This window comes from Equus asinus, chromosome 10, assembly GCF_041296235.1.
Source record: "Equus asinus isolate D_3611 breed Donkey chromosome 10, EquAss-T2T_v2, whole genome shotgun sequence".
Lineage (NCBI taxonomy): Eukaryota > Metazoa > Chordata > Mammalia > Perissodactyla > Equidae > Equus > Equus asinus.
The window spans coordinates 21,906,580-21,930,621 of NC_091799.1; the positions used below are offsets into that span (position 1 = coordinate 21,906,580).

General features: G+C 36.7%; 1 protein-coding gene and 1 pseudogene across 8 annotated transcripts in view; one reads left to right on the plus strand and one right to left on the minus strand.

Moving 5' to 3' along the window:
- Positions 1-24,042, minus strand: part of RABGAP1 (RAB GTPase activating protein 1) — a 160,619-nt gene that overhangs the window by 39,891 nt on the left and 96,686 nt on the right. The window lies entirely within an intron of this gene.
- Positions 832-22,195, plus strand: LOC123289502 (COP9 signalosome complex subunit 2 pseudogene; annotated as a pseudogene).

The following is a 24,042-nucleotide window of genomic DNA, read 5'->3' on the forward strand; positions in this document are numbered from 1 at the left end:
CAGCTGGTGACCTTTCTATTGGAACAGGGAAAATGTGCTATTCAAAATGGATTTCCCATAGGAAAATAACCTAATCTCAAAAGAAGAAGGTAAAGTGCTCCCATTAGAAAAACTGAGTATAAAAATTGCTGCTTTAATTGATCCTTTGCTATGAAGCTCATATGCCAGGTTCTCATATGGAAAAGAAAAGTCCTTTAATTGGGACTTATCCTAGGGGCAAATGGCATAAAAATGCACACAGCAGCCTACTCAATACGAAACTAGTTCACTAAATACCAAGGGATTCAAACAGGCTCTGGGAAAATAGCCTTTGCTTTGCCAATGGAGAAAAACTGTTTCCTCTTCTATAATGAGTTAACTAAAACTGAACATATGTCAATAATGTCAGCAATCCTTCATAAAACGTACTAAGCACCCAGCAAGTTCTAATATCTTCCCCTTGTAAAATTTCATTTGCTCGCGTGCTAAAGAACTGGAGCACAGAAACATGACTCTCTATTTTAACAGCTAAAACCGTCTTGATTCTCCTTGGTGAGACTACATCATATTCAGCACACCATCCAAGAGCCTGACACTCCTCTTTCAAAATGAAAAATGAAAGGGATATTCTTCTCCTGTCCAGTAATTTCTCTAGCCTTTCAGGTAATCAAGTTCCCAGGGCCATAAATATCTCACAGTGTAGGGAGCTGAACTAACTTTAAAGCATACACTCTTTCTTAACCAGTATTTAAACCTTCAGAGCTAAGGCCAAACTGCTTTCCAAGAGCTTTACTGGCATATATTACTACTAATTTTTAACACATTATTAACTAGTTAAGGCAGCTCAGAATCATGGTGATCCCTGCCAAAAGGACAAAACCCAAGGTGAGACCCAAGACTACAGCAGTTATTGCGTGGTGGCCACTTCCAGGCTGCAGCACGTGGCGAGGGGACTGAAACAGAGCTGGGAAAGGGGAACGTCTCCCTGAGGTGGAGAGAGAAGTGGAGGAGGGCAAGGGAGCTAGAATTGCAGGTCAGGGCACTGGAGAGGAAAAGCTGCACAGAAAGAGAGCCGCAGAGCTATCTAGAGGGGTCCTATGAGTCATGAATCAGAGAGAAAAAAGGATAAACTAGGCCAGCAAAATTTTAAAAAATTTATTGTTCAAAAGCCACTGTTAAAAACATGAAAACGTAAGCTATGACCGGGATGAAATACCTATAAAATCTATCTGATAATAGAGTTGTATCCAGAATATGTGACTTAAAACAAATAAGGAGACAAACAACGTATTTAAAAAAGGGGGGGATGGTGGTAAAAGACTGAATAGATACTTCACAAAAGAAGATATATAGGTGGCAAATAAACACATGAAAAAATTTCAACATCATTACTCATCAGAGAAATATAAATTCAAACCACGATGAGATTCCACTACACACCCACTAAATGCTAAAATTAAAAAGGCCCAAGATACCAAGTGTTGGCAGAGGGTGTGAAATAACTGGAACTCCCATACATCACTGGTGGAATTCAGAATGGTACAAATACTTTGGAAACAGTTCTGAAGTTTCTTAAAAAGTTAAACATACACATACAGCAATTCTACTCCTAGGTATTTATCCAAGAGAAACAAAAATATGAATACATGCAAAGACCAGAACTCAAATGTTCACAGCTTTATACATAATACCCCAAACTGGAAACAAGAGAAATGTGCTCAAATGGATAAATGGATAAATAAATTGTGGTATGTCCACATAGTGAGCTACTCGGCAAAAAAAAAAAAAAAAAGAAAAGGAAAAAACTACTGACACATGCAACACCGATCGATCTCAAAAGAACTATACTAAGTAAAAGAAGCCAGGCACAAAAGACATTTTCTATAATTCCATGCATATGAAATTTGAGAACAGGCAAAGCTGCAAGTTAAAGAAAGCAGCTCAATGCTTTGAAGAGGACAGGGTTAAAAGAAGACTGATTCTAGGGCCCAGCCTGGTGGCATAGTGGTTAAGCATAGTGGTTAAGTTTGTGTGCTCTGCTTCAGCAGCCCAGGGTTCACTGGTTTGCATCCAGGGCAAAGACATAGGCACTGCTTTTCAAGCCATGCTGTGGGGGGCGGCCTGGTGGTGCAGCGGTTCACAAGTTCACAAGTTCTGTTCTGCAGCCCAGGGTTTGCCGGTGCGGATCCCAGGTGTGGACATATGCACCGCTTGTCAAGCCATGCCATGGCAGGCGTCCCACATATAAAGCAGAGGAAGATGGGCACGGATGTTAGCTCAGGGCCAAGCTTCTTCAGCAAAAAGAGGAGGATTGGCAGCGCATGTTAGCTCAGGGCTAATCTTCAACAACAACAACACAAAAAGAAGACTGACTCTTAAGAGACGTGAGAGGACTTTTGGAAGTGATGGAAAACATTACCCATCACATCTGTGGTGCTAGTTAAAACATATTGAATCATTCACTTAATTTGGTGAATTTTATTGTATATAAATTGCACCTGAATAAAGGTCATTTTATTTATTCATATTTTAAATTTTGAACTAATTCAGACTTATAATTCAAACAAATGAGAAAGAGACCCAGGATGATCCAAGCCCTTTAGATTAACTGTTCACAGAACTACTTCAGGTGTATATAGATAAATGATAAAAATGATGCAAATCCATATTTCCTTAAAGGCCTTAAAACCAGGGACATAGCTTAAAGTCAGACATATCTGCATTTAAAAGCTGGCTCAGTCTCTAGTTCCTAGCTAAACAACTTTTGGTCAGTTTCTTATCTTCTCTGGCTAACATCATCTATCTTATAAAGTTGTAGTGAGGGTGACACTAAATGTATACATAAATATATAAAGAGCTTCTAGCAGTGTCTGACACGTATACAGAAAACACTTCCTAACAGTGAAAGGAAGCAAAGTCGTCAGCACTGCTGAGAGCTGGGGCTGCCCTCTGAACACACACATGCACACGTTCACACACACACACCGATACACAGAACACCGTACACATATGCTACCTAGAATATATATTATTTTTATTTTTGTACATCTTATATTCCTTATAAAACTCTTCATGTAGGGGCAGACACTGTGATTTAGTTTTGTAACTTCCACATAGCCTAGCATAATGCATGGCACACAGCCAGTGCTTAATAAATATACCTCACATCTTTAGGACTGAGTGATGGCAATGCTCATGAGGTCAACAGCCCTACCCAAACCAGGATCTCTAATGCTAATGTTTAATTCAAGACCCACATGATGAGGCAGAAAACTAAATCAGGAAAGAATCTTATTAATTGAATAATTTAAAAGAGATTCCAACTGAATATCTGAAAAAGAACAAGAATGATTCTAGGGGCCAATCATTAGATTGACTCATTAATAACTTCTTGTCTATAAAGTGCAGGGAAGAAAAAATAATTGTCATAAGAAACAGAATAAAGATTTTGAGTTTTTTAATTCAAAATGCAAAATAAATCAAACCATTCTGCAATTATCAAGAGAAATGACAAGGAAAGTGGTCTATGTCAGGAACATATGCTGTATTACAGTGAGTTAAAGATTGTTTTCATCCTAGGATATGTGAATTCTGAACTCGGTTTTAATTTTAATGAACATACAGAATGTGAAATAGCAACACACAGAGAGAACCACAGGCGTACATTATTTGCTAAGGTATTAAGAAATCTTCATTGTTAATAAATCTCTATTTTATGAATAGTTGAAACAACCAATAATGGTCATAAACAGTCTCAGGTTCAATTTTGAAACTGCAGCATGCTAAAAACTTCTCTCACCCCTAGCATCACCAAGAGAAAAAAAAGATAAAATAGACTTCATTAAAATTTTTTGCTTATAAAATATGCCATTAAAAGAACTCAATCCCATTCACAATCGCAACGAAAAGAATAAAAAACCTTGGGATAAACTTAACCAAGGAAGTGAAGGATCTATACAATGAAAACTACAAGACTTTCTTGAAAGAAATTGACGATGACATAAAGAGATGGAAAGACATTCCATGCACATGGATTGGAAGAATAAACATAGTTAAAATGTCCATACTACCTAAAGCAATCTACAGATTCAATGCTATCCCAATCAGAATCCCAAGAACATTCTTCACAGAAATTGAACAAAGAATCCTAAAATTCATATGGGGCAACAAAAGACCGCGAATTGCTAAAGCAATCCTGAGCAAGAAAAACAAAGCCGGCAGAATCACAATCCCCGATTTCAAAACATACTACAAAGCTACAGTGATCAAAACAGCATGGTACTGGTACAAAAACAGGTCCACAGACCAATGGAACAGAATTGAAAGCCCAGAGATAAAACCACACATCTATGGACAGCTAATCTTCGACAAAGGAGCAGAGGGCCTACAATGGAGAAAAGAAAGTCTCTTCAACAAATGGTGCTGGGAAAACTGGACAGCCACATGCAAAAGATTGAAAATTGACCATTCTTTTTCACCACACACCAAAATAAACTCAAAATGGATCAAAGACCTAAAGATTAGGTCTGAAACAATAAGTCTTCTGGGAGAGAATATAGGCAGTACACTCTTTGACATCAGTTTCAAAAGAATCTTTTCGGACACTATAACTCCTCAGTTGAGGGAAACAATAGAAAGAATAAACAAATGGGACTTCATCAGACTAAAGAGCTTCTTCAAGGCAAGGGAAAACAGGATCGAAACAAAAAAACAGCTGACTAATTGGGAAAAAATATTTACAAGCCACTTATCCGACAAAGGGTTAATCTCCATAATATACAAAGAACTCACACTGCTTAACAACAAAAAAACAAACAACCCGATCAAAAAATGGGCAGAGGACATGAACAGACATTTCTCAAAAGAAGATATGAATATGGCCAATAGACACATGAAAAGATGTTCATCATCACTAATCATCAGGGAAATGCAAATCAAAACTACACTAAGATACCACCTTACACCCCGTTAGATTGGCAAAAACATCCAAAACCAAGAGCGACAAATGTTGGAGAGGTTGTGGAGAAAAAGGAACCCTCATACACTGTTGGTGGGAATGCAAACTGGTACAGCCACTATGGAAAACAGTATGGAGATTTCTCAAAAAGTTAAAAATAGAAATACCCTATGACCCAGCCATCCCATTACTGGGTATCTATCCTAAGAACCTGAAATCAGAAATCCCAAGAGTCCCTTGCACCCCTATGTTCATCGCAGCATTATTTACAATAGCCAAGACGTGGAACCAACCTACATGCCCAGAAACTGATGATTGGATAAAGAAGATGTGGTATATATACACAATGGAATACTACTCAGCCATAAAAAAGACAAAATTGGCCCATTCACAGCAACGTGGATGGACCTCGAGGGTATTATGTTAAGCGAAATAAGCCAGTCAGAGAAAGACGAACTCTATATGACTCCACTCATAGGTGGAAGTTAGTATATTGATAAGGAGATCTGATGGGTGGTTACCAGGGAAAAGGGGAGGTGGGGGGAGGGTACAAAGGGGGAAGTGGTGTACCCACAACATGACTAACAAAAATGTACAACTGAAATCTCACCAGGTTGTAATCTATCATAACATTAATAATAAAAAAAAAAAATACGCGATTAAGAAATAGGCAAGCGGGGCTAGCCCTGCGGCTGAGTGGTTAAGTTCCGGTGCTCCGCTTCGGCAGCCCAGGGTTTCCCCAGTTCAGATCCTGGGCGCAAACATGGCACCACTCATCAGGCAACGTTGAGGCGGCATCCCACATGCCACAACTAGAAGGACCCACAACTAAAAATATACAACTAGGTACTGGGGGCTTTGGGGAGAAAAAAGGAAAAAATAAAATCTTTAAAAAAAAAAAAGAAAAATAGGCAAGCAAAACCATACATCAGATAAGGGGTTAATATACAAAATACAAAGAACTCATACATCTCAACAACAAAAAAACTAACAACCCAATTAAAAAACGGGCAAAAGATCTGAACAGAGATTTCTCCAAAGAAGATATACAGATGGCCAACAGGCATATGAAAAGATGTTCAACATCATTAACTATCAGGGAAATGCAAATCAAAACTACAATGAGATATCACTCACTCTCATCAGAATGGCTATAATTAACAAGACAGGAAACAGCAAGTGTTGGAGAGGATGTGGAGAGAAGGGAACCCTTGTACACTGCTGGTGGGAGTGCAAACTGGTGCAGCCATTATGGAAAACAGTACGAAGTTTCGTCAGAAAATTAAGAATAGAGCTACCATATGATCCAGCTATTCCACTGCTGGGTGTTTAGCCAAAGAACTTGAAAACACAAATGCATAAAGATACACGTACCCCTATGTTTATCACAGCATTATTCCCAAGACTTGGAAGCAACCTAGCTGCCCATCAAGGGACAAAAGGATAAAGAAGATGTGGTGTATATACACAATGGAATACAACTCGGCCATAAGAAATGATGAAATCCAGCCATTTGTGACAACATGGACGGACCTGGAGGCTATTATGCTAAGTGAAATAAGTCAGAGGGAGAAAGTCAAATACCATATGATTCTCACTCATGAGTAGAAGACAAAAACTACAACAAACAGACATATAGCAACAGAGATTGCACTGGTGGTTACCAGAGGGGAAGGGGGGAGGGAGGAGGGCGAAAGGGATCATTAGGCATATGTGTGGTGATGGATTATAATTAGTCTTTGGGTGGTGAATATGATGTAATCTACACAGAATTCAAAATATATTATGATGTACACCTGAAAGTTATATAATGTTATAATCTAATGTTACTACAATAAAAAAATTAATTAAAAAAATAAAAACAAAACAAAACACATGAAGCACAAGTAATGGAAACTTTTGATGAATTAAATTACATTAAATAAAAAATTTTGAAAAGAGAAACAGGCAAGCAGTATATATATATCTGCAATAGCTGTATCCAGAATTTATACAGAATTGAAAGAAAAAGACAATCTGATAAAATGAACAAAAATTTGAGCTTCACAAAAGAAAATGCAAATGAAGAAATGAAAAGGTAGTTACCAAGGCAAGGCCAATTAAAACCACAGTGGGATAGCCAGCCATAACGGCTGCCAAGGAGAATGATTTCTTGTGTAATAATAAGGAGGGCTATTACCTGGCAGGCTCTGAAGACAGTAATTCAGTCAAATGGGGATTTGGAAGATCAGAATTATAATTTCAAAGTATGGAAGGAAGATGACCCAAAGTAGCATTAAGCATTTTCTGAAAGGTTTTGGAACTTTAAAAAAAAAAATGAGAAGGGGGACTTAAAGCACTAAAACAATGATTAAGATAAATTTCACACTGACAAAACTTTCTAGAAATGATGACTAGACATACTATTAACCTATATTTGGAATGCGACTATAAGGAATTATTCTAAAACAACTGTTAATTTTATTCTTGAATTATATCTCCACTTGAAGCATACATCTACTTCTAAAGAGAACTCTGATTTTTTAAATGTCAGATGAGTTTACTCTACGAATTCTACGAAACAACAATGGAAGTTCTGAAACATGCTAAGAATGACAGATTGTGACAAGATAAGCTTGAAGATTAGAAAACTATATTAAGAACTCAGAGGAATACGGAAAGATTCAAAATATTTTATGCCAGTTACATCAGTCATATCAGACTGATGAAGAAGATAACTTGAAAAAGGATACACAGTTATTAGAGATATCTGATTTGGAAATTCAAAAGTACATAGGATGAAAAAATAATAAAAAACTGAAAATATTCTGTAAGTGGTCAGTTCTCATCAATCTGCTCTCACCCACTGATCATGTGAAGAGAATTAAGGGGTAACACACCCTTGAGAGAAAGTGAATTTGAAAACTCACATGCTGAATCTTTGAAGCCTTCAAGAATGATAATAAGTCGAGGAGTTCCATGCGAACCACTTAAAAATATTTGGTCTTAGGAAATATGCTGAAGAACTTCGGAATAAATCCATTTCACTTGCCAGAGGCCAAGCTCTACAAAATGATCCAGAAATTCTAACAATGATGAATTTAATTAAGTTCCTCTCAGAATAAGGACATCAGTAAATGTGAAAAGACTCTGAAAATAAATCACAGTAACATTATGGATGATTCCTTCCTAAGAGTACACAGCAAAGAGCTTTCACAAAACATCCAAATCCAAGTGCTTATAAAATTAAGGTTTATACAACAATACATAGTCTTTTCATTTCTAAGGAGTTAAATATAAATGTAGCTGAAATAGGGAACTTGCTGGCACAATGAACATTGTATAACACTATTCAAGGCCAAAATGACTAAGTCAACGAAATACATCCTCTCAACCAGACTGTAGTCAGTAAAATGGCTTAACAGAGAGCAAGCTTTTACAATCATGCAGCAGCAATCATGCAGAGATGTAAACCTTAAAAGAACAAGGAATGGCAAAGCTACTGTCAGTTGATATATTCTGAAAATTATTAAAGTTATGGAAGAAGTGGGTTTGTTTGATCAACTGGTTTTATGTTTTGGCTGCTTCATTTATCCCAAGAAAAACAGCTTGAATCTCCAAAAGAAAACTAAAATGCCATATGACGATGCAGTATTAACATCTTGTGAACTTTTCCTGTTAAGAGCCAGATAGCAAATATTTTTGGCTTTGCAGGCCAGTTTGTGTCACAATTACTCAATTCTCCCTTTGTAGAGTGAAAGTAGCCATAGATGATATGTAAACAAACAAGGATTTCTGTATTCCAATAAAACTTTATTTACAAAAACAAGAAACACGCTGGATTTGGCCCCCAGGCGCAGTTTGCCAAGCCTTGTGCTAAATATACAACAACACAGTAATTTGAGACGCGCAACATGACAAAAGATTTTTGTAATGATGTTAAATACACTCATGCGCCACTTAACTTCAAGGATTCGTTCTGAGAAACGTGTCATTAGCTGATCTCATAATGTGCGAACATCACAGAGTGTACTTACACAAAACTAGGTGGTTTGTGTACTACTGTACATCTATTACACACCACCCACCCAGGTTATATGGTACTAATTTTATTGGATCACTTTTATATATGCGGTCTGTTGTTGACCGAAACATTACAGTATACGACTGTACAGTGACATGTTACTGTTGACTGATTTCATACATGTTTTACTTGCAGAAATTCTGTCACAAATAAACTGCAAAAACTTGAAATGTATATCCTTTTAAACACATGCTTATTTTCATCTAATAATGAATGTTAAAAATGTTTACTACATTTTACAAAAGTCTGTATACTTCTGTATCTGCCATGTCGTCAAGGTTTAAATGACTCTGTAATTGTAGTGGTATATTGTCCCCTATATTTCAAGCAGCAATACAAACAGTATATACAGCCCGGAAATTACAAACATACACACTGAAACATATTAGACTGGCTAAAATAAAAGACAGTATCAAATGCTGGTGAGGATATGAAACAACTGGAACTCTCGACTGTTGCTAACAGAGGTATAAAATGATCCAACCACTTTGGTGAACTATATGGCAGTTCTTGTAAAGTTAAATACACATCTACTCAGATTCAGCAATTCCACTCCTAAGTATTACACAGGAGAAATGAAGATATACATTCAATAGGAAAAAAACATGTAAAGAATGTTCATAATAACTTTTTTCTGTAATAGTCAAAAACTAGAAACCCCAAACTTCTATCAACAGAAAAAAGGATAAATTATGATATATTCATATAATGGCATACATACATACATTGCTGGAAGTAATTTCATTAAAAACTGTACTCTAAAATATCAGAAATTTTAAAATTTATTCACTGAACAAATACTGAGAACTAATACCTCACATTAAAATCCAAATCTTCTTTATTTCCCCTTCCCATACTCCTGCCAAATGGAACTATTCACTGTTCCTCAAAAATAGCCCACAATTAATGACATACCTTATTGCATTTTAAAAGGAAAAAATCTAACTTTTTTTTTTCTCAGTACAATGACAAAAATTTTGTTTTCTTATTTTAACAAAACTTTTTTGCTTCCTTCTAATAATAATACTGGGGGAAAGTAAGAAAAAAAGCTAATTTCATAAGTCAGGAATAACTGCAGCTAATGTTTGGTGGGCATATGCCTAACTTTTTACATAACTATTTTCATAACATGAGTTGAACACTGTTTTGAAAACTAATTTTTATTAACTGCAAAATGTAAGCATCTCCTCATGTTATTTGACACTTATCCTAACCTAGCATTTTTAATGTACAGTAGTAACCCATCACATGGCTCTACCATAATTTACTATGCCAAATCTCTGACTTTGGAATATTCAGGCTGTTCTACTTATTTTGCTATAAACAAGTCTGTAAAGCAGAGTTGTGATTCTTAATGGAGAGAGATGGTTACTACTTCATTCCCCTAAATATCCAGCATAAGCCTTGTGTTTTGGATTTTAACTTATACTGCCAATTTGTCCTCCAGAACAGTTGTGTCAATCTGCACACCACATCGGTAGCACCCTGAGAGCAATTATTCTGCTGCTTTGGAATAGTCATTTACGTACTTGTCCTGCCCTCTTTCTAGTCTATATATAACTAAGAATTGTACCTAAAGTTGCAAAGAACTGCATTTAAGTTTGACTCCATCCCATTCTAATTCCAATGCATTGTTTGCTGAACCCACATGTTGACTGATAAAAAAAGGCACTATCATACATATATTTCCTTGCTCTGTCAGTTGAGAGGGTCTAGAAGCAATAACACGCATAGCAATGAGCACACCTAATGCCAGGATCTTGGTTTCCAATACCATTTACCAATAAAAGGAACCAGGGCTCTTAGAGAAACGGTTGATGCTAGGACTGGGGCAAGAAGTATACATAATGAGCCTGGAACATCTAGAAGTGCCAGAAAGTAAGGAAGTGCTTCAACAAACCCACAACAATGGGAGCATGTATAAGGGACATAGGATCCAAAAGAAAGAGTTCCCAACGGCCAAAGCTGGAACAATTGGAGCAACAAAATAAATTAAGCAGTAGTGGATTATAATCTAAAGTATAAAATAAATATCCATGAGTCTATACTTATATAAATGACTGAATAAATAAACAGAGGAAAAGAGACAAATCTTCCATGCAGAAGAATTCCAAATAACCTATGCTCCCATGGATGGAGCCTACCCCTGGATGGGCTATGCATGGTGACTTCCCTTGGAAGAGTACAGTATGGAAAGGGGGGAAAAAAGAGCAACTTAGTGGAGAAACCTGACAAACATGACCTCAGCCAGATGGTCAACATCAACAGTGATAAGTCAAGCTGATAGTACATACCCTTGATATGAGGTGATGAAAATGGTACTTTACCTATGAGTTCTTCTCCAAAACTCATAACTTTATGAAAAAAAAATCAGACAAATTCCACTTGAGGGATATTCTATAAAATACCTGACCAGTATTCCTTAAAACTGTCAAAACCATCAAAACAAGGAAAGTCTAAGACATTGTTACAGTCAAGAGGAGTCTAAGGAGACATGAGGACTAAATGTAATGTAGTATCCTGGATGGGACCTGGAACAGAAAAAAGACATTAGGTAAAAACTAAGAAAATCTAAATAAAGTATGGACTTTGGTTAATAACAGTGTATCAATATTGGCTCATTAATTGTAACAAATGTACATACCAATATAAGATGTTAATAATAGGGGAAACAGTGCAAGGGTATATGGGAATACCCTGTACTATTTCCACAATATTTCTGTAATTCTAAAACTGTTCTTAAAAATAAAATTTGTTAAAAGAAAAAAACGGCATTACCTCCTTACTATATGATATGGAAATTCAGGTTTATGAGGCCACCCAAGTTCACAGACCAGTAATGAGTTGCACTTATTAGGCACTCGATAAAATGCTGGACTGAATTTGTGGAATCAAACCAGTAAAATGAACATGTGGGTGTAAGCTCAATAGGAATCAAAAGGAAAGGCTCTGTTCACATGACAGGTTTCTAGATGATCTTTTTCTTAGCCCCAATTCTTATACTCTTTTACTGTATATGAGAAACCAATGGTGCGGCTTTGTTACTTTCTTAAATTTTAAGTCTGTTCTAAAGTAATCCGGGGAGACAAAAATCCAAGAAAATGATCATTATTTGTGCTGTTTTCATCTCCCCATCGTGGTTTGGAAAGTCGTCCATTAGTTCAAATCACAGTGGTACCACATTCTGTAATTCTTCTGGACGACTATTTTTATTCGCTACTGTGAGAATTGGCCCACTGGGTAACTTCTCAGGATTAACACGGTACTGGGAACTGGCGGAAACCCTTTGAATACACACCCTTTGTAAACTCAAGTTGAAAAATAGAAAGCTAAGAATGGCAGGAAGAAAAAGAAAGTACCCAAACAAAGAAAATGCAATGGAAGGCTGCCATGAGAAATAACCAGCACAGAGAAGATTATTATTTCCAAAGTAGCTTGTTCCCTAAAGAAAAAGTTAGATCTTCTTAATTGTCTAGAATGTTTATAAATGCTTTGTCAAAAGCCATCATTCAATATTTAAGAAAACAGAATAAAACAGAAACACCACCAAAACCCAGTGAAATCCATTATATCATATTCTATCTTTACAATATGTTTTACAGAAATATAATAATCTTTTGGTTATATTTTGCTCTTAAAAAGCCAGCTTGTCAGAAGTGATTTTAATGACTTCATTTTTAAAATCCCCTGGGATAAAAACTCAAAAGAAGGAAAATTAAGGGTGCTATGCTTAAAAGCAAATAAATGAGGACTGCAAACCTCCCTGAGGTAAAATCGTTCTCTCTTAATTACATCTAACTCCTGTCATTTGTAATTTAATTTTATGTTTTGGAAGCTGTAGAACTGCTTAAGTGAAAAGATTAAGAATAAGACTGTTAAGCCTATGGAAACAGATGTTCTTGTGTTTGGGCAAGACCACGATGGTCCTACAAAAATCTGCAAACTCTGGAAATTTTATTTCAATTGGTCATGTTAAAGCTAACAGCATTTCTATTTGATAGAGCCAAAAAAAGTGATTAAAAAAATGGGGACAATTACTTTGTCTCAAACAACAGCTTTGTCTTTAAAATCAAATACTGTACCCATCTTAAGGAATGTCTCACAGGAACTCTGACAAAATAAAAAGGAGGTATGGATGGTATTCTCAGCCTGAGATTTAATACACAGACTTATAGCTACCATTAATTTTCCGACACTGTATGCAAAGTTTTGTGTGTATTTTTCTAAGAAGAGTGTTTGGGGATTTTAACAGATTCACTAGAACATGATGCTTCAGGAGGGCAGAAATTTCTCTTTTGTTCATGTGCATCTCCAGCTCCTAGAAGAGTGCCTCACAAAGGATAGGCACTCAATAAATATCTTTTGAATAAATGAATTCTCAGGGGATATATGACACACATAATGTTCAGAGCCATTTATTTCCCATTTACAAATGCACTTTTACAGACAAAAATAATTAAGCAACACTAACAAGAGATAAGGTAGATCCGTAGTCACTGTTCTAAACACCTTACATATAGATAGATCACACAGCTCTATCTTAACAACCCTTTGCAGAGGGTTCTATTATTTCCCCCATTTGACAAATGAGGAAAGAAGTTAAATCACTTGCCTAGAAAGTGAGGAGCTGAGACTGGAACTCAATTGGCTTTCTAGCCCACATTCTTAACCCAAATAAATATACTTTAAAAGTAAAAAAACCCTCTTATCAATAGTGAGTGGCATTTCTAATTCCTACTATATAAAAAAAATGCTTTTGTCTTCTCGACTCTTCTAACTAAAATTGACATGACACAGACTTTGAAAATGTGCCTTTTCTTTCTACTCATATGAATAAGCTTTCTTAGATGAAGGGTGTTCAGCATTTATGAAAAAGCAGAAATAACTGAGGCCCTAATAACATGTACACAGAGAAATATATGAAGCTCTTAAACATAAAAACAAAGTGAAAAAAATCTCAACATGTGGTCTTTCTATAAGTTATTCAAAGAAAAGGCATTTTCCTTAAATGCCAGGTGGCCTCCAATATTTATGGTAGGTTATACATGTTTTTATCCACTATTTCAGATTTAAAAAAATCAGTAATCTTTCAAATATTCTGGGTTTTACTCTTTGATTAGGGGTGGCCTAATCAAAGAACCTACTTTCAGATCACAAAATCTTCAAAGAACCATCTTCACAAAATTGTGCTGGTGACATGTTTTGAGAACATTAAAAAAAAACCCCAAAATTGCTATAGAAACCTTGTATTTCATGGTGGTGAAGACAACTCCTACCACATTACTTAGTGTCCCTATCACATATCTTGTTTCTCCTAAAGAAATATGGGTATTTTTCCCCTCTGGACAATGATTAAATGTCCATTTTTGTTTTGGCATCCAGGAAGCTCAGAACTAAAATTGCAGCCCAATCTTAAACAACACGGGATCTCATGGCCTGTGTATCTGTATATTATCTTCCTGTTCTACCTCTATTTTCCAAATCTCTTTCTTATTTACATTTTCCTATTTTGTTGAATTATAAATATTCTAATATATTCTAATATAATTATAATAAGAATTCTAATAATTCTCAATTACATTAGTAATACGAGGTAAAATGTATTTATATGAAAAAAAGCCCCTCAAGCGCATTTCATAATTCAATCAACGAGAATTCTATAAGTAAATATCTGATCGATGGGCTCACTTAACAGTGACAACGCAAAAACATTATCTTAAACTCAGATTTCAAGGACATAAAACGTATGCCCAGGCAAACATATTCTGACTTGTCCCTACGTGGCTAACACACTGCTCCTCACATCAGTTTCCTTACAACCTGCAGTGCTGTTCTTCCACAGCAATGAGATAGCAGGGATTTTAGTGGAAACTAGATCTGTGGGGGCAGATACTGCTTTGTATATTTATCCTGATAATTTGCTATTGGAGGCAAAAATCATAATTCCAGTAAAACTGTCACTGAATAACACTTAAAAGAAGACTTCAAAAGCTGGACCAAGGGACCAGCCCCGTGGCGCAGCAGTTAAATTCATACGTTCCGATTTGACAGCCTGGGGTTCGCCGGTTCGGATCCTGGTGCGGACCCACACACCACTTGTCAAGTCATGCTGTGGCAGGCGTCCTACATATAAAGTAGAGGAAGATGGGCACAGATGTTAGCTCAGGGCCAGTCTTCCTCAGCAAAAAGAGGAGGATTGTCAGTGGATGTTAGTTCAGGGCTAATCTTCCTCCAAAAAAAAATTGTAAAAATTAAAAATAAAAACAGGGGCCGGCCCAGTGGCACAGCGGTTAAGTGCGCATGTTCCACTTCTCAGCAGCCGGGGCTTTGCCGGTTCCTATCCCGGGTGTGGACATGGCACCGCTTGGCACGCCATGTTGTGGTAGGCATCCCACATATAAAGTAGAGGAAGATGGGCATGGATGTTAGCTCAGGGCCAGGCTTCCTCTAAAAAATAAAAAAAGCTGGACCAAAGACAAGAAAGTGATCTTTAACATATTTAAATAAATGAAATATTGTGTAGGTATTCAGTAATTAACGTGTTAAAATTTCCATTCCAAACACATCAAACACATGCTACAATACATCAAACACAAGAGCAAACTGGAACTAGATTTTCACAAACATGGAGATAACTGAAGGCATTTCAGAATCTGGCCACAACTATGTGAAGACGGGGGTTGGACTTTTGAAGAACGAAGAAGATGGAATTTAGGTGTTCCACCTAGGTTACACAAAATTAATGGCCAGAACATTAACTCTAGGGTCAGACAGTTCTTTCTCTGAATTCTGCCTCCTCCACTTTAATTGTGTGACCTTGGACAAGTCACTTAACTAGTCTGAGCCTCAATATCCCTATCTAAAATTTATGCAACGGTCCCTGCCTCGCAGAGTTTATGAGAAGTACGTGAGATACTACATGGAGAGCAGGTAGCATAAGGCCTGTACATGAGTGGCAGTTCTTTTCCATCATACTTGAGATTTATGATGTTGGCATATTTCCAACCTTGGGAGAGAGGCCAAGGGACAAAATGTGTATTTGGCAGATTTTCCTATGGTTGGGACTTAGTGCCCTGTGGGGAATCTGTAATTTTAGATAGTATGCAATTCAGAAATCCATTGTATATTACCAACATCATAATTTATCATAACCAAATGAAAGTATGAAGATAAATCAAGCACAGAAAAACTGACATGAAATATAAATGGTGCAATAAGTGTTTTCTTTTAACCTATGAACCATGCTAACTAAAACACTGCAGAACTCAGTATGAAGTATCTTTGCTGATTATCTTTTTAAAAAAAAAAAAAATTTCTCAGAGGCAATAATCCATTTGGGTTTCTCTATTATCATTGCCTCATTTAGTAAAGAGCTCTTCCATTTCAAGACAGTCAAATAACTACACCAATCCCCAAGGTACTAATCTTTACTTACTCTTTTTCCCTTTCAATAAAGAAAATTACCCCAAACTGACAACTATGTACTATAATCAATGAACTGCCAAAGAATCTTTATTACAAAAAGCAGACTCAGAAATCAGGCTCCAGAAATGTTTGCCAAATAAGCGCCTGTAACTTTTAATATATACTTTAGTACTATATCAGCTGAATTGTTACATACTTACTATGTTGAATCTGTAGCATACAATATAATAGAAAATTAGATGACTTCTTCAGAAAAGATAGCTTTTAATAAAATAAAGTACTGCTATCACATTGTTTCAATCCAAATATGGCATTATAGTGCCATTCTAAAAATAAATCTAAGTCCCATGTGATATGCAGCCTTTTAGCTGCGCTCATTTCCTTTTAGGGCTCAAGTTTCCCACAGGAAAATTATTCAATGCTTGGCAAAACTGTTTCAAATCATGTATAGATAAGGCATAAATGCTAACTGCACTGTCAACCTTTCCCCGCTCTGCTATTGTTGATTCTCCTTCACGGTAATCCTTCATGGCCCAAGAGGAGGAAATACTCAAGAATTGTTACCTGACAAAAGTGAACACAAAAAGTGTCGTTTTGAGTAAAAAGGTGTGGGGGAGGTAATTTATGAGTCAGCTAAGCTTGAAGACACAAAATTATTATATACAAAGTCATATTCCAAACAAATATTTCTGATAACTGTGATGACTTCCAAATATTTATTTTAATTGTATTATTTATATTACTGAGCAAAACTGCACATCAAATGCTCTCTTAGTATAGCTTAATACAGACTGCATTGTTTGCCTTATATTATTTGCTTAAAGATTTTTTTCTTTTGGTGAGGGAGATTGTCCCTGAGCTAACATCTGTTGCCAATCCTCCTCTTTTTGCTTGAAGAAGATTGTCCCTGAGCTAACATCTGTGCCAATCTTCTTCTATTTTGTACGTGGGATGCTGCCACAGCGTGGCTTGATGAGCTGTGTGTAGGTCCACACCCGGGATCCAAACCTGTCAACTCGAGTCTGCAGAAGTGGAGCATGCGAATTTAACCACTACACCATCAGGCTGGCCCCTACTTGCTTAAAGATTTTATAAAGAGCATTATATGCTAAGAATAAAATCTTCTCAAAATCACTCACTGATAATACACCTCACACACACATAAACAAGATCCACATCCCTCAAGCTATATTTTCATATAACCAAATCAAATTATGACTTCTGGGGCCGGCCTAGTGGCGCAGTGGTTAAATGTGCACGTTCCAGTTCGGCAGCCCAGGGTTCGTCGGTTCAGATCCCGGGTGCGGACATGGCATCGCTTGGCAAGCCATGCTGTGGCAAGCGTCCCACATATAAAAAAGCGGAGGAAGATAGCCACGGACGTTAGCTCAGGGCCAGTCTTCCTCAGAAGAGGAAGGATTGGCAGCAGATGTTAGCTCAGGGCTAATCTTCCTCAAAAAAAAAAACAACTATCAAATTATGCCTTCTAAGAAAATATTTATGAATGTTTCATAATGTTTAACAAACACTCAGTTTTACTTTAAAAAGTTAGTTTCTTCTGAAAATAACAAGTCTTCAGCCAGAGATCTAAGTGTGCCTAATGAATAACAAAAATACCTAGCAGGTGTAAAATGGCTAGATACATTAAAATATGACTTTACAACTCTATAGAGCTCCCTACTCTTATAACAGTTAACAAACATTAAATGAGAATCCATGTTTGAATGACACTGGTCACAAATATCTCCATCAGTGAACTGCTGAACTGTATTTAGAATTCTGTAACAAGTCTGCATTCATATACATATTCACCGACTACAGGTATATGTTCTGGGTCTCAACACTTAATTTTATATTTTATATAGTTTTCAGGCAAAAATGATGTTTCCTTGAGCCCCAATGTATAAGAGAAATCATGTTTAAGATTTTAACTTTTCTATGAAAGAACTAATTTTAAGAAACAATTATTAAGAAACAAATATTTAAATATTTATGTTATTTCATCATTAATGTATAAAGCTATAATTACTTGGACCTTTTTCTATTAATCTAAAAGCTTAAAACTTATCAGCACATAGGTATAATATCAACCAAAGTCTACTATTAGCATCTATGTAATAATGTCTTACTACATAGGTACTAAGAGTCCTCCTGAAATTAAATTATTTTTATGTTCTTCTAGTTAAAATTCTTAGGAAACAGCAACTTTAAAAGTACTGGATAAGCAATGATCTTCAATTTTACTTAAGCAAAAACTTCACCCTCCATCCTCACTAAAGGAGAAACACTATAAATACCAGTGGAGGTATTCTAGAACTATCCAGTTCATGTATTTCTATTTCCCCTAACAAACATTTCTGAGGTGACTGCCAGTGATCAAGGGAACTTTCTAACTAATTAAGATTGTTCAAATCAATTTATTTAATAAAAAGTACCAATGGAAAGACTATTTTTATTTATTTTAATACAAACCAAAATCTGAATATTTGTTTGCAAACCTGCTGGAAATTCTCATTTTCTAAGCACTTACCAAATGCTGAACAATCCTTTGGACTTATTTTGGCGGCAGGATTGAGTCTACGGGTGGTCTAAGGCCTGGATTCTAGTCCCAGTTCTGCAACTAATTAACTGTGTTACCACTCTGGGTCTCCTTTTCTCCATATGTGAAAGGAAGAGTCTAGATTATGACCTCTAAGGGATCTTCTAGCTCAATCACTTTAGGATTCTATATTTACGTCATTCACCTAGTCAAAAATCTTAAGTCCATCTCCAATTCTTAATTAGAATCAAATCCCTCAGCCCTTTATTCCAGGCCAGGTAGCCTCGATTTATATTTCTGACCTTACTCTCCATTACACCTCAACTTGAAAGCTCTGGTTCATCCATGCTGCCCTATTCACAAGGAAGATAGCAGCACCAGCTAACGTACTGACTGCTGAGTGCCAAGCACTGTGGTAAGAGCTTCACGTGTATCAGCTCGTTTAATCCTTACAATACTTGGGTAAAATAGTGCTATCAGTTAAGACTACAGAGACTAAGAGGGATTCATTATGTACCTTTCCCAGGTTTCACAGCTAGTAAGCAGCAGGACTAGGATTCATACCCAGGTCTGCCTGCCTCTCAAGCACATACTTTTAATCACTATATATTACATGGTCTCTTTATTCCTTAAGTATATGAATGGCCCCTCTTCATCAGGCCTTTGAAGCTTAAAACACCCTTTGCCACAATTTTTTTTCCTAATACAACTCGTTGACAAACCTCAATTAAAGTGATACCTCTTTATCACTTCAGTCCCAAATTTCCTTTCTACCTTTAACCTATCAAAGCTCTTACTATAGGCTCCAACGACTTGTTCCCTGATGAAGTACATCTAAATATATGTAACTTAATGTCTGAGATTTGTATAGGTCGAATCCTCCTGAAGAACATACTACAAAAGCAGGACAAAATACACAATACATCAGTATCTTGATGGAGCAAACCATCAAGGCAGGACTTGAGAGGTTTATGATCCCTGAGAGAAGGAAGCCCACTAAGTCGCTCCACCTTCACTGTGGGCCTTTCCTCTGAAGGTATATGCTGATTTGCAGCAGGCCCTGGAAGTCACTGGGAGATTCTGACCTGTACATAACAAACAAATAATAGCAGCTATCTTTGACAGAGCTTCTATGGTGCCACCAGGCACAATTCTATATACTTTAAAACATGATAGTATCAGGGGCCAGCCCGATGGCACAGTGGTTAAGTTCACACATTCCGCTTCGGTGGCCCAGGGTTCGCTGGTTTGGATCCTGGGTACAGACATGGCACCGCTTGGCACGCCATGCTGTGGTAGGCATCCCACGTATAAAGTAGAGGAAGATGAGCATGGATGCTAGCTCAGGGCCAGGCTTCCTCAGCAAAAAAGAGGAGGACTGGCAGTAGTTAGCTCAGGGCAAATCTTCCTCAAAAGAACAAAACAAAACACAAACATGATAATATCTAATTTTCACAATAATTCTGAGGGGGTATGATTCCATTTTACAGAGTAGAAAACCAAGCGCCAGAGACTCCAAAATCCATACTCTTTTCACTACCTTTCTCTTTATCTCAGAAGAAAAAAAAAAGTGGTCCAAGAGTATAAAGTAATGCCGTAACAATGTAAAGAGCTTTGCCATTAATGTAACATGCATCTGAGCTTGAACCAACTCCTATAATGTTGTTGTCATCTTCACTTAAAGATGACTAGCCTTGTGAAGTTCAGATCAAGATTATCTAATAAAGTGCCAGAACTAGCATCTAAATTTTGTTTTAACTTTATTTCAGTGCTCTGTAGGCTGCAATGCACATCCTCAGTACAACGATGTTAACAAATACATGATAACATAACCTAAGTAGCAATGTTTTCAATTCCTACAAATACCATGTCATGAAGAAGGAGAACTTTTAAAAATGAAAAAGGCTTTTGAGTCAGATTCTGCTCCCCAGGGTCCAAAGAAGACAGAGCCACACAAATGTCCTTTTTAATTTTTTTGGTCCAGCTATAAATAAATGGCTTACAGTGGGGGTTTCCCAGTCTTTCTGGAAGAAACTTCAGAAATGAAGCATACTGTTTAATGCTATAACTTTTGCATTCTTCCTCAAAATATTGTCTTAGTTCAATTCAACAAGTTTTTGTTGAAAGCTGACAAAGAATTTAAAGTTTTACTGTGAAAAGATTCTTACTTTTGTATTTTGATCAAAACCAATAAAATCTTTTGGTAACACGCCAATAAATCTTTCATTAAGTGACTACAGTCATGGTAATTTAACATAATGATATGCTTTTTACTTTGCAAAGGGCTTTCTTATGTCATATTATTGTTTGATAATTGTAGGTCACTTTATTAGGGTTTTTTGTCTATTGATTCTTTGGGTTCCTTTAATCCTGTGCAGCTGGCCACTTTATGTCACTCTCATTCTAGAGGTCAGGGAGAGAGACGACTGTAGAAATTCTACTCTACCCAGGGCCTAGGCTATCTCATATACTACCCTGCAAGGAAAACCATCTAACACACATCTCCTTCCTGTGAATACCAAACTGTACTTTGCCTTCTTCTCGTGATCTCATAATGCCAGGTCTTGTATTATAGATACTTGTATGCCAGTACACACATACTCACTACACACAAACACACACACACACACGTTTGTTTTCATGTATTTTTTTCCCACGATGTCAAAGAAAAATGTTTTCCAGTGTCTGCTGTCTTCTCTTGGTAAAAACCCAAATTAAAAAAATCTAAAAAATCCAAACAGATCCCTATGAGGCATAGTGATGTGGCAGATTAGGAATAAAAAAGGTCTTATAGACTCAAACTCAGTTTCCACAATTGTAAGAGGGATAATATCCTCTTTGCCTGTCGTCCCCAGGGGATGAAATGATATGAATAGAAAACTTCTCTGTGCAGTGTGATCATGCCCTCACTCTCTACTTAGTAACATGCTCTAAATCTGTGATTCCTGGTTTCCCTCCACTTCTGCTAAAATTTATTTGCCTTTTCCTAAGTGTGGTCTATGCTTTTCATAAAAAATAATACACCTACATAGCTGTAAAGGTCAAACAGTCCACAGCTTACAATGAAAGACAGCAGACTGCTCACTCCCCCCACTCTGCTCCCTGCTCCCCCAAGGCAACCATTTTCATCTTTTTTTTTCTTTAGCTATTTTTCTTCATATTTCTGAACAAAATGCTTACATTGTCATTTTCTGGTTTTTTTTCAGACTTTCTAGCATGGAAGATGATACTGTAGCTTCATTACAGTTCCCAACCCCACCCACCCTCCACATGTACTTAAATTCCCCTCATCATGACTTTCAACATAATTTTGCCACAATTTTTGGTTAAATCCATATTGTTTGTAACTGAATCAGAGTATATGACGATTAGATTTCCTTTCTTAATTTCCTATTTTTCTGAAGTTACTAATTGCCTAATTTTTTCTTTCCCTCAGTATTCTATGTATCTATCACCAATTCTTCCCCTACAAACCTGACAGAATTGTTGATTCCCATCAATTATTTTTTTTCTAAAGATATACCTACTAGTGCTCTCCTTCCTTCTGCTCCAATTTGAACTAGGTGCTTTCTGGGTCTGCTGCACGTCTGTCTTCCTAGGGTTTTCCTTCCCCATCACCACAGGAATTCTTTTCACTTCTCTCCTGCATTGGAGCTTCTGTTTCCTGAGTTCTCTATCTTCCCCTTTCTTGATTTCATCCTTCATTCTGGGGAAGCATATCCTTCAATAACTTCCTGAGCAAGTATGTAAGGCAGGTAAATATTTTGAGACCCTGCTTATCTCAAAATGGGTTTATTTTACTCTAATACTTGAAGAGGGTAAATATTTTTTTTTGACGGGGCATAAAATTCTAGATTAAAAATCACTTCTCAAAATTTTTGAGTGATTTCCCATTATCTTCTTGCTTCAATGAGGCATAAAGTCCAATGCTATTCAGAACTTGGTACTTACTATGTTTCCACTCTCCCATCCCTACTCCAGGCCAAGAAGCTTTTAGGATTTTTCTTTATCCCTAGTGTTCTGAAATTTTATAATGATCTACTGTCATGAAGTCTTTTTATTACATTAAGCTAGTCTTTTTCATTATAGAAACTCAAATTCTTCAGTTCTGGAAATTTTTCTTGTGATATTTGAGAACTTCATCCTTTCTTTTTCCCTATTCTGTTTCTGAAAATCACGTTAGAAATTGGGCCTCGCTGATTGAGGCTTTAATTGTATTGCTTTTATCTACTTTATTGTCTTTTGTTTCACTATTCAGCCTACTTCAATTTTATCTTCCAACTTTCCTGATTTTTAAAAATTCAGATTAAACTTTAAATTTCAAAAGCTCTTAGTCTTTTTTTGTTTTTTTATGGCATCCTATTCTCCTTTAATGGATGCAAAATCTTCTTTGAAAATATTAGTTACAGTGTTGGGTTTTTTTAACTTTTCTTCTGTGACTTGCATTGTCTCTGTTTCCTCTGATTTCTTTTGTTCTGGGCTCTGTATTACTTGTGAGAAGACTTTCTCAAAAGACCAGTGATCTTTGGCTGACTGTTAATATTAAAGGAGAAGGAGTAAAAAACTAATTGGAAGCTCTGTATTCATAGGTGGAATTTGTTGACTGATGAGGTGGGAACATGAGCCCTCAAATACAGTCCCCAGACTGGATTCCTCTCATCTCCTGCTTAGAAGGTTTAAGGTTGACTGAGAGCATTCTGGGAGTGAAGAGACTGATTATCAAGGAGACTGATTATTTAACATGTGGCCTTTCTCTTGACACTCAGTTTTCAACAAGGCATCTTAGTCCCATCCTCAGCTATGCCTGGCATCCAGTTATGTCTGCGGTTCAACCTCTCCAAAGAGTAAATCTTCCATCTTCTGCTAGGATGGTGAAAAACCAGTTGCCTGCTTGGGCCAGCTTGGGAGTGAGATCAAGACAGTGGGAGTGGAGGAGTGCAGGAGGCAGGTGGTGATGGCATCTAAATGTTCCTTATATAAACTTTCTAACAATTCTTCAGTTTTCAGGTGTTCAGCTTCATACAGGTATCTCAGGAATCTAATTCCCAAGTATTTACTGGGTTCTACGGGCAAATCAGC